Here is a 12,672-nt window from a genome sequence, read left to right as displayed (position 1 = left end):
GATGGAGGACTTCCTAAAAAATCAACACCATCTGATTAAGCACCCTAGTCTAATCAACACCAACTGATTGTTGTTTCTCTCTTTCCTACTTGGATCTCGGAGGGAGGCCGCCTTGTTTCTCACCTTCAGTCTCAGTCGGCTCCGATGACATAGTTAGGATTTTTTTTTTCAAAGGATGCAGATAAGTTAAAAATTTTATGTTTTTCTGTTTTGTTCCGTAATCATCCAGTAATGGTAGTTAAGCTTTTCCAGCCATATTAAGATGAAAAATTTCTTCTTTACTAAATTCTGATCAGTTTAAGAAAATTTATATTTATATTCAGTAACTTGCAGAGATTATAAAAACATAACTAATCAGTAAATTATTGTACACCAAAGAAAACTTAGTGGTAGCTCTTCTCTAATGCAAAGCTTATTATTTAATGTGTCTTCAATCGATCTAGAGCTGTGTATTATATCAATGAAATTTTTCTGATGAAAATGCTAAATATCATCTAAATTGTTTTCATACATTGAGTAGTTTTGATATGAAAAGTGCAATCTATAAAAATGAACTAGTGCAATATTTAGGTTAAACTAATCTGTGGTTGGGAAATTTTCACCAAATTTAGTATGAAACTGTTAAAGAAATCATTATGTACGTAGAATTAAATTGTGTTATTAATAATTAATCTCCCCGGAGACATTTTAAAAAATTAATCTTGAAACTCATTGTTTTAATAATTGTTTACCTTCCACTTTAAGAAAATTTAATAAAATTTAAGTTTTATATATGGGATAAAGGTTGTATGTGTTTATTACCATGTATTATTTATTACATATGACCTTTCACCAGTCTTAATTAGAAATAAGGGTTACTCCATTTTTCACACAACGCAGATGTTACTTTGAGGTTAGATTGAGGAAAATTTAATTTGTGTGTAGTGACTCTTAAAGGTACCACATAATACTCTACAGTAAACGAAGAAGGTGACTGAGTGAGCGCCACCAAGGAAGACCACTGACCTGGCCTTAGCCTCACAGTGTGTTATCTTCCTGGCAGAAACCATCTACTCTCTGCTCCATCCTGCTCCGGGAACGCAGCCGAATAGACGGCTAAGAGCCTCATAAAGTCTACATATAAGCTTGGATGTTGTTGTACGGGGAAAGAGTATCCTGTTAGGAACTACTTAAAATTAAGCAAAGAAGCAATCAAAAGACTGTTAAGAATCGCTGTTAGAATAGACAGAAACTTGTGTTAGATAAAGTAAAGATAGGAGGACTCTGCCTGAAAAATTAACTGCCGGGGATTTTCTGGACTTGCTAAATGTCTACATGCGGGTGCTTATCCTGACACAACTGTCATATCTTTATGGGCCTCATAAAGTCTACATATAAGCTTGGATGTTGTTGTACGGGGAAAGAGTATCCTGTTAGGAACTACTTAAAATTAAGCAAAGAAGCAATCAAAAGACTGTTAAGAATCGCTGTTAGAATAGACAGAAACTTGTGTTAGATAAAGTAAAGATAGGAGGACTCTGCCTGAAAAATTAACTGCCGGGGATTTTCTGGACTTGCTAAATGTCTACATGCGGGTGCTTATCCTGACACAACTGTCATATCTTTATGGGGCTTCTGTGAAATCGTTGGTCCTGCATGGAGGAAAGTTGTAACCTATTAAAGTATTGCACATAGTAAACTTAAAAAATTATAATAATAAATAAATAAAAAATAAAAAAATAATAAATAAAGAGAGAGAGATTAAAAGATGATTAAAAAAATCCTAGCGCCCAAACATAATTTAACGCAGTTTACTTTCCATGTGCCTGACTCTTATGTAAGAACATTTAAAAGAATGGGTACCTGTTATCACTAAGATAACAAATTCCTGCATAATTTAGTTCTTTGCGCATACTTAAACTGTAGTTGTTTTACAAATTGAACCATTCACCTACATTTTCTTTCGTAGTACTTGCAGACAGGATAATACATACATAAGTACAAAACTGAATATTAAAGTGAAAAACTAACATGATACTGAGTACAGAAAGCTGATCCCTAATGCCTGCATACATAACACTTAAAAATGCATACATAATACATGAAAACTAAAAATAAAACTGATAAGCATAATACATAAAACTGATCATTAAGTACTGCTATGTAGTCTGTAGCGTTGCGCGCCTCCAACTTGCACGCAACCAAGAGGTGACTGTGAAAACTGGATAAAAGACAGAGTCTTGTTAAGGGTTTAAGTCCCTTTTTATTCAACGTAATAAAGTACAAGTGCGTGCTCTTGACGCTCACAAACTGCGCCAACTCGGCGGTCAAATAAAAATAATAACCTGAAAAGAAACTAAAGACAAGACTCTAACTACGAGGCTCTCTAAAAGTAACTAATCTCACCGCGTTTTACAATACCGCTGCTAATTCAGCAAACTTGAAGATCACGTTGAACGATTAACAATACTTCCAGGCAAGAACACAGGCCGAAACGCGGGGTTCTTCAAAATCTGGCTAACTACCTCCGCGCTCGTGAAGTAAGAATATCACACACTCGAATTCGTTTCCTTTCTATTTAAATCAGAATACTTCCGCTGATAATTTGAATCCTTGCGCGTTCTACTAAAATTTACATAGTTTGGCATTGGCAGTTCCAGGGGAAAGTAAGGCTTGACAGGAAAGATAGTTTAAACTTAAAATAAATGTTAGTTAAAATAAATATAAACCCTACAAGTCTAAATCCTAGCCAAGTACGAACTTGCCTTCATAGTACATGCAGAGAAGGAATAAATACAGACTTGAGTACTTTAAAGTGAACATAAACAGAAAAGTACAGCACCATACTCAGTAAAGCTGATATCTGATTCCAAACACTTGAATACATAATGCTGTTACATAATTACAAAGATAAACTTACCTACATTAATTCCATAGTTAGTTTTATCACCTTAGAACATGCACATAATTTATACAAAACATAATTAAGCACGTAATGCTGATCACTAGGGAAGAGATTCAAACATGCAATTGATCACATAAATACAGATATTTCTTCCCTAAAATTTGCATAAAAAGTTGAATATTTATTAAAATTAAGAAGGCAAAAATGCCATACAAATAATAATATCATTCATAAACTTGAGGTGATAACATAAGTTGACCTTGCCCTTCTTGAACCTATTTATCACAAACTTGTAATTTAAATACACGATTAGTAAGTGTAGGAAAAACTCATTGCTGTTGAAGATTTTACTGGCTCGATCTGGTCTTGCGAGTCCTAGACCTGTACATTAATTGCAAAAGTAAACATTATAAAGAATATAGGCAGGTTGTTGCCATAGTCCTAATTATCTAAGTTAGTCTTGGGTTGAGAGGTTCGAGGTGTGTGCCCAGATTGATTTAGTGTGATTTATACATTTTATGATTCAGAGCGCTAAGCACTTGATTATTTCTATTTGGGGACACTTATCGTCGTGTTAGAGAATACTTTCTCTGACAATGGCTGATTACCGCTTGTAGCTTTTTATTTGCTGTTTTGTTTGTTCTCATATTTGCCGCCCATTGTGGCCAGTAAGCTTGATTTGGCTTTCTTATATGGTACTGTGCCGTGTTTGTGCAGTGGAAGACGTAGTGGTCTGGATCCCCCACCTCTCCACATTGACATCTTTCTGTGTCACTCAGGCTGAATCTATGCAGATAGGTCAGGAATGGGCCATGACCTGTATAAAACTGTGTCTGACTACCACTATTGCAGTTTAACTCTAGCGTTGTTTTTGGGAAGAACATATACGTTCTCCTTCCTGTATCTGCTGTGTCCCATCTGGCTTGCCATCTGTCTATCAGTTGTTTTAGAGTGATCTTTTTGAGATGAGACCTAGGTAATTTATCTGGCAGTTCTGTTCTTGAGACCTCCTTTGCCGCTTCTTTTGCCAGGGTGTCTGCTTCCTCATTGCCTTTAATGCCCACGTGAGCCGGAACCCACGTGAGGCATGGCCTTTCTGATGGTAGAAGACTGAGGAGGATTTTTCTAATTTCTTGGACATACTGGCTTCTACTTTTGTAACCTTTGATTGCGTCAAGGCTAGAGGCAGAATCACTGTAAATAGTAATGTGGATAAGTCTGTTCCTCTTCACATAATTAATTGCTGCTTTAAGTGCTGCCAGCTCAGCTTGGAATACTGAGTTCCTACTGCCAAGTCTTCTTTTCCATTTATACACAGCTGTATTACCTTTTAGAACGCAGAAGGCACTGCCAGTACCCGTCTCAGTTTTTGAGCCATCTGTAAATATAGCTGTGTGGTTATCTTTTGGTGTCACATAGTGGCCTAGAATACACTTTTTTAGATGTGTTTCAGCCGGATGTCCTTGCGGCTTGTGTTTTTCAAAGTCTTCAGCAAAGTGGTGTTGTTCCCATAGAACTCCATCCTCACCTAGCCTTAACACTCTTGCAATTAACGACTCCTTTTCGAAACGAAGAAGGTATAACTTGCCTTCCCTCTTTCATGAAAAATACCGTTTCCACAGAAGCTGTTTGATGGTTTGAATTGCAATGATTAGAAATGGGCGCACCGAAGACACAGCCACAGTTACAACAGCACAACGTATATTCCGGTTACATACATAGTGAAACTATAGCGATCAGCCTCTTAAAAGGATGTTATTTCTGAGAATATCGATAAATAATGATAATAAATATGTCTGCTAGTTATATTCCGTAACGCGACCATTTTCACAGAAGTCAGAATTTGATTAAAGCTGCGCACTCTATTTTGACGATCCTACTGTGAAATGTAAGCACACAGGAAAAAACAAACAAAAAAAAAAAAAAAAAAAAAAAAAAAACAAGGTGAGACTACTGATTGATTGAAATAACATGATTATGCTTTAAAATGAGTTTTTTTCTTCATAAACTCTCTCATACTGGTAAGTTGTTGAAATATTTCACTTTGCTTTCAGAAAGTTCTAGTCACTTACCATAGTTTTTAATGATATTTTTCATTTCACACATTTTGGATTACTCAGCTATCATTGCGTGGACTTTCCAGTAATATTGGGAAATATAACTGCACGACGTTTAATATTTTGAGTTATATTAGATGTGCATTTGTTATATCAATCTTATTTTTACTGCTAATTTAAATTTTATATCTTATTTGGTATGATGTTTTAGGTGTTTTTTGAAGACGACGGGATGCTCAGAGTCTTTTCTTATCTAATATTATGGAAGTTGTTTCTCCGTTTTATGAAGCGTTTCATTGAAAGTCTCTTTTAAAAGGAGGAGATATTGTATATTCTTTTTTTCCTTTCTTTTTTATGCATGTGTGTTTAAATGCTAATTGCTAAATTTGAAAAGTTAAGAACTTATTTGTATTCAATTGATTATATATAAGAATAAAAATTTCCGAAGTATCTTAATCGGAAAAATAAATAAATTATTTTTTAATAGTTTGTGTCTTAACGCTTTTAATGCAATAAAACTAAAGAAATAATGGAAATGAAGTTCTTTCTGTCTTATATTTAAGCATAAATAGTATTAAATTTTATTAAATGGAGTCTGTTGTCGTGACAGCAGTTTGAAACATTTGTTGCAATAGATGGTACGTAAAAAGCATCAGTCCTAGAATACCGTCAAGCAGAATTTATTTTCCTCCTTCAAAATGTTGTACGGCAAAAAGTTAAAACCAAGTATGGGTATGTGCAAATATCTCTCATGTGTCTCTAATGTCTCAAGTCATTATAAACCCATCTTGCTTTTGCTTTTTTTTTTTACATTTCAACGCATTGCTATAACAAGGAAGAAGAATATTTTAAAGCTACCTAAGATAACATTATGTAATTATTACCACTAGCGTCATTTTATCCAAGATAACATGTTGTACATTAAATTTGGTGGTAATTCATTGCTATACTTAAAAGAGATAGTGAATATTAAATACTATTCTTTTGTTTAACACTGGATAATAAATTCCATTTCCCAGATCTGCAATCAAAAGGTATTTCGTCTGTATTATTTGCCTTGCTTGTGAATATTTGTTGTAAATGTGAGATAAGGGTTTCACAATTTCCATTGCTTATTTTAATAATATTATCCAATTGTGTTAATGTTCAGTAATTACTTTGAATACAATCTAGCGTATAGTATGCGAGTGAATGGAAGAAAAAATATCAGAATGCCCACGATTTTTAGAAAAATGGTCAACAAAGGAGTATTCATATTAAATACATAATTACATATTCATTTTCTCATTATTCGCAATTTATTTCAAATAATCTAATACGATACCAGAGTATCCAACTTAATGCAATGTGGCATTGTTAAACTGAAATTCTACTAAACAAGCACATCCTTAATTACCAAATTAGGTGTTAGGGTTGAACATTATATCGCAGTGCAGAGAGTGAAATAAAATCCTTTGAAGCATATTATTTTGTTAATCTCCGAATGAAAAGGATTCCATTAATTCAACGTTGCACCAGGCGCCGTTGACAGCATTTAAAGTGAGAACAATTTGGATCCCCGCAGAGATGCAAAATCATCTTCAAATGTCAGGGCCAGCTAGTTTATTATGATTTCTAATTAATATAGAGACAAAAACGAAAATACCATTAATAAAGAAGCATAGATTTATTTCTAATATGTCTTTTCTTAATTGCTTATCGTGCCAAGAGCTTGGTATTTCAAGGTTATTCATTCGGTTTAGAAAAGTATTTTAAAAGCGTTTTTAATTGGATGCGAATGCTTTTTGTAATCGCAACTCGAATACAATTAAAAGAATGTATTATGGGATAAATGATCTTATTTTAATGTTCAATTGTTATAATTCTAGGTCCAAAACAATCGTGATCATGTATATGAAATGTCGTGTATATGAAATTTGCAATATCAACCAAGACGATGCAGTTTGCGCTGTAGTGCAAACAAAATGAAAGCATTTTTTGCTCATTCGGCAGCGGTTTTTGTGAAGGCACAAACATCTCTTTCCGAGCAGTAGAATTTGGAATAAAGAGTGTTTGAACGAAAAAAACCTGTGTTTCTTTTATTAGAAATAAATCTCTATCATGCTGTTTCTTCCGCATCTGCCAGATTTCTCAGCCTTTTTCCTCTCTTGTTTTTCTCTGTCAACAAGCCCGTGGAATCGGTATTTTCAGATAATTCAAGCTATTCAAAACGATGCGACTGATAATCTATGATAGATACCGAAAACTGTATTTTTTCAGTGCTTCTAGAAATGGCAGGAGGTCTGGAATCTGTTTAATTTATCTTATTAAATCTTATCTATCCTATTTATTTAAGATAGAACGTTAAAGTAGAAGCGTGTATTCCAGTATGATTGTAAGGAATTATCTTATTCCACCGGACGTGCTTTTGCGATATAATAGGTTACCAAAACCATGTAATGAATGGAAAGAATCTGTGTTTCGAGCTAAGTGCCTTTCAAAACCATATAATGAATTGAAAGAATTTGTGTTTCGAGTTTCGAAAAAGGCACAACTGATTTTCCCTGTTTCCTGCACCCTAAAATCTTTTGAATCTCTACAGTGATACTGAATTAAAAAATGTAGTAGGCAATAAATAATTCGTAACTATCTTAATTTGATCGATTATATCTGGTGCTTTTTAATCTTCTTTTAAGTGGGAGAGAATGTAAGGAATTTTTGCATTACTCGTACATGTTCTCGTGGTGAAATAATTAGTTAGCACATCTATTTAAAAAACAGAAAGTCCGTTGCTAGAATTCTGTTGAAAGCATAGCATCACATTTTGAATTTAGGAAACTTAGGGATCTTTAAATGATACGCTTCAAAGCTATGCATCATATGAGTAACAATACTAATATTGTCCTCAAACCACGAATCTGCATTTTTTGTTGTTCGCATTTATATGAATTTTTACCTGGACGTTTTTTCAATGTTATGTTCTGTAGCACAAAATATTTTGTGAGGAAAGTAAAAGCATTATGTAATTACTAAAGCAATACTATAAAAGTCATATTTCGGGATGGCTGTCAAATTTTGAAACGAGTTTTTATCTGGAAAGATTAATTTTGTAAATATATAGTTTTAGCACAGGACACGCATTTTTACATGTCAGTTTTATTCTTCATTGCAGAAAAGTAAAACACTGAAGTGCAGTAAAAGTTTAAATAGCTAAACTAACTCGTATTCTATACTTTTCTTTTCTCAGTAGAAAAAATAGGGATACTTTAAAAAAAAACTTAATACTTCTTTTTTTTTTGTTTCATTGGCTTCAAGCCAGACACGTACTTATAACTACGCAAACGAAAAAAATGCTATATGTGGTGAGACAGAAATTTCTTTCATCTAGAGCTAACTCTCGTAGCATACATCATTTGTTTAATACATTTTTAGAAAAAGAGCACTTACCAGTGTTTCAGAGAATGCTAAGAGAACTGCTGGTATGCACATACTACGTCAATACATTTCTGTTAACATTTATGGGCTCTGTATTTTTCGAAAATTTTATGCCTATCTGAATGTCGAAACGCTTCCCGTAATTTAGTTTAAAAAATAAAATTTTTAAATCATATTCTGTTTTATCATTTTGCGTTAATGAAAATACTGGTAGTTCGGTCGCGAGGTTCGAATCCTGCGAACGGACCATGCGCGTTTTCGTGGTTTTCCGCATGTGTAAAGTGTATACGAGTCAGTTTACCTTAGAAAGTTCACCACGAAGGCGGCCCTTCCCTTAATAAGATAGCTCTACTATTCTTTGCAGTAATAAACCATTTTGCGTTACTTAAATCAAAGAAAAATTTAAAACATATGTGGATTTAACCACGAGCTAAATTTTCCATGGCCTAGATAGAAAAAACGATCCTGATAACTGAGTTTCCGGATATTTTGAGTCTTGATGACTATATTCTGCTGTAAGTTAATTCCTGCATAGATACGCAACCATAATAAAATGGTTCTATTTTTAATAGTCTATAATCAAGCCATAAATTATTTCCTTATCTGCTTGCCACTGAAAAGTGTTCAGAGAATTTCTAGGTGCTTATATCTATTAACGCAGGTTTTAAATTCAAGAATAATGCAGAGATATGCATTGGCTTTATACGTTGCTGGTGGAAATGTATATTTGTTAACTTTGCCGCTCAACCGGGGTAGTGGTTAATGACTCTGACTGCCGTACTGAAGGGTTAGGGTTCAAATCCCGGAGAAGTCATGGATGTTTGTAAATCTACAGTGTCTGTCTTGCATAGGGTACTTTAAATATGCGGCTAGCCAAAAAGTCCTCTTGAGAGATTAATGGTATGGGAAAGGGGGTGGAAGACCTACAGACTGATTCACCATCTCTCAAACCTGGGAACGGAACTGAGTTAAAGTCTAAACAGAGTGTCGCTTATGTGCTGCTGAAGGCTCTTACCAACGATATGCGCATTTGGCTCTCTGCCACGATGAATGTCTAGGCCTTGTGCTGACCTTTGTCAGACAAGTGGGATTGGTAACAACAACAAAAACAGCAACATTTGTTTACCATTGAACGTTAAAGAATAATTTAGAAAAAAGCAATAAATTTCAGAGTTTTTAGAAAAATTATTTTTCTGGATAGCAAATTTTTCACTTTTTAAGATTTATGTTTCGTATAACTTTTTATTGAAATTTACTCGATTTTTGAATTTAATACAATTAAATTTTGAAAGGAATTGACTATTCTTGGTCTAGTCATTTTCTTTTAAAACTTTGCCTACATCGCTTGAATGGGCGTTAAATAAAACTTAAAACGTTTAATTTAATTTCAAGTCAATGAGAAAACCTACTAGTTTTTCCCTAAGGCATACACGACGATTGATTTTAAATACAAATGCCTGTTATGCACTTGAGATCACTTGTTTTTCTTATAAAACTTGCTGTATATTTGCCTCTGAAGGAAAACAAAAGTTTGATTATAAAAGAAAGTGGCCGGTTTTGAGAAGCATTGACTCCTTATCATTTTTCTCCGTGGTTTCCCTGTATTTCATCACTTATCGGTTAAAGCCTTCGGTTTAGAGAAATAGGATAAATACTTCACTTTAAGAAATTCGGGTAATAAGGGAACTAATTTCATTGAAAGATATCTATAAGAGCGAATACACTCTGTGGTTGCAATCTATAGCTTCTTGGCCCAAAGCGATAAAAATCGGTAAAATCCCTGAATACTGGTAGTTTCGACCTGGGTTCAATTCTGGAACGGACTGGTTACATGAGCATTTCCGTGGTTTCCCCCCATTTGCAACGTACATACGAGAACGTTCCCTCAGAAAGACCTTCAAGAAGGCATACCTCCCCTTAAGTAGAAAGCCTTAATGTGATTTGCCATAATTAATCCAAATCAAAGCGATTACATTTCAGATTGATATTTTCTTATACAGTGTAGAGTTCGTAAACAAAAATGAAACATCTCCTGTTATCTCTAGAGCGAAACTTCAAATATATCTAAAAGTAGAAATACTCATGTGACTTTAAAAAAATCGATAATTACACATAATTTAAGGCATAGAATGGAAATATGAAAAAAAAAAGTTATATCCTTTAGAAAAAATCAATTTTATGTCAAAATATGTTAGCGTATTGCTGTATACAAATCTTATAGTATCCTAAGTCACACGTTTGATACATGAAAAATGTAATCTGAAATTTGAGGATGCAGACTTCTGTTTTTTTATTCGACTAATAATGTACATTTCCCAATGTTTATGACGAAAATGTTTTATTTTTTTAATACAGCTTAAGCAGTCCAGATAAACCTTCTAAGATTTTTTCATCATCTTGTCGTACCATTAAATATGAATTTATACCCATTAAAATGTACATTCAAAGCCGTTTTCTCAGTTGCAAAAAGAACATTCTTAATAAAGATGAATCATGCATTATGAAGGAAAAGATATTATTTTTTTAATAATTTAAGTATTCTTGACTTTAAAAGATAATGGATTCTCTTTAAATTTTTAAAGGCAGCTAAGAATTCCAAATCATTTTGTAGCTACAAATTTAAATAGAAATTAATTTAGAAAATTAGATTAAAAAACTTGGAAAATATTAGAATGTGAAAAACGGAAATAGAATAAGGCATTTTTCCCTCCTTTCTGCACGCTGTCGTGGTGTAACAGTAACACACTCGGCGCATATTCGAGAGGTTGAAATTCGAGTCCCGGCGAGGGCATTACTGATTTTTTTCAATGACTCCACTATGTGTAGGAAAATTTTGTGCGCCATTTTGCTTAAAACAGGTTCGGAACGTAAATCCATATCTTATCAAATTGTTGTAGTTTTTAGAAGATAGTTATCAGTTTTAGAGATTTTATATGAACCCCCCCCCAAAAAAAATGGAACTAATACATAGCAGCTGCGTTAAGGATTACGAGGATCCTTTTCATTATTTCTCCTTAACCCTTTTTTATATGAATTCATTCTGTTTTGGATGCTTTCAGTTCTCGTACATATGCCTTGCTGTTAAATGCTAAAGATTGTGAAAATTAACAAACAGTTAAATGAATTCAGAAGTTTCAACGTCTTTAATTCAAGCATTGACTGACTCCTTGCTGGAATTATTTTTCCCGCTATAATTTGAGAAAAAGGTCAGTTTCAGTCTCAATTGGTATCTTGTTAGTTTTAGATACTCCATTTAACTTATAAATTTTATTCCAAAACGTTTTAGTTGTGACTTCCATTTTGCTGCTAAATTTCAGAAATAATAGTCTTAAATAATATACTATCGTCAGCAGTTTTCATTCATTGATTAACAATCTGTAATATTTTGGTTTAATGATAAATTTATCTGTAGTAAAATTAAAGTGATATGCCTGTCCCTTTATAAAATACAGTGAACTGAAACGCATGGAAGAACTATTTCCTTAGATTTACCTTTCATTTAATAAATTTCACTTACGCAGTTGGCCACATTTATTGCCGAAATGTAAATATGCTGTAAACATAATGAAAAAAATAAAAATAAATAACATGACCTTTAATAATAATACAAATCGTTATATAAATATGTAATATTATTTAAACTAATAATTTTTTATGATTTCGGTCTTTTTTATAATTTCTCCTTATCATATTCCTAACCAGAATACAAATGAATAACCAGCATTTAAAATAGGGCCTTTAGTTTTTAAAACAAAGATTGTGTCTGGATTTGCGCATACGCTAAGTTTTAGTTTTCTGCCCGCTTTGATGGTTGTAAGGTTGTAATGATACGGCGTTGCGTTTTATCGCTGCTGACGTTTTGATTTTGACCCCCCGATAGAGCTACTGAGCCAGTTTATAGTATACTTAATTGCATAGTCTTTGACTATTGTTCAACGTTTAACTTAAATTTCACTATTTGTTCTATTTAGCTGCATTACCATGACGTACGGCTGATACTGTTACACGAAAGAGTGCCTTTGTGTTCTAAATTCTCTCTAAATAAGAAGATTATTTAAACCTTCTCACTGCTTTGTAACTTACTTTAAACGTGCTGATGATTTGCTTCACGTTGTTAGGGTTAATGGATTAACTAACATCATCAGATCAAGTGCAATTCTGCAAATCTCCTGCATAAACTTCTCATAGAAGTAACTATGAAGAAGAATTTTCGGAAACATCGTCTGTAAATTAAAAAATAACTTTAATAGTAGTTACATTGTTCTGGCTTAGGATCTAATTTCAGGTGTTATCCGTTGCTTTAGGGAAGCAATAACC

At 33.4% G+C, this 12,672-nt stretch overlaps 1 protein-coding gene across 3 annotated transcripts in view; it reads left to right on the top strand.

The window, feature by feature from the left end:
- LOC118184571 (diuretic hormone receptor-like) overlaps nt 1-12,672 on the top strand; it is a 413,066-nt gene that overhangs the window by 65,102 nt on the left and 335,292 nt on the right. Inside the window, exon 2 of one of the 3 annotated variants that reach the window (XM_085819142.1) lies at nt 5,153-5,268. The exons of the other annotated variants lie outside the window; for them this stretch is intronic. The gene's annotated coding sequence lies outside the window, so the exon portion shown is untranslated. The remainder of the gene's footprint in view (nt 1-5,152; nt 5,269-12,672) is intronic. 3 annotated transcript variants of the gene reach the window in all.

Source organism: Stegodyphus dumicola, chromosome 6 (genome assembly GCF_044657685.1).
Source record: "Stegodyphus dumicola isolate Sdum_Otavi_A_Nest chromosome 6, ASM4465768v1".
Classification (NCBI taxonomy): Eukaryota; Metazoa; Arthropoda; class Arachnida; order Araneae; family Eresidae; genus Stegodyphus; species Stegodyphus dumicola.
The sequence above is the reverse complement of the archived record's forward strand: the minus strand, read 5'-3'. Positions and strand labels throughout refer to the sequence as shown.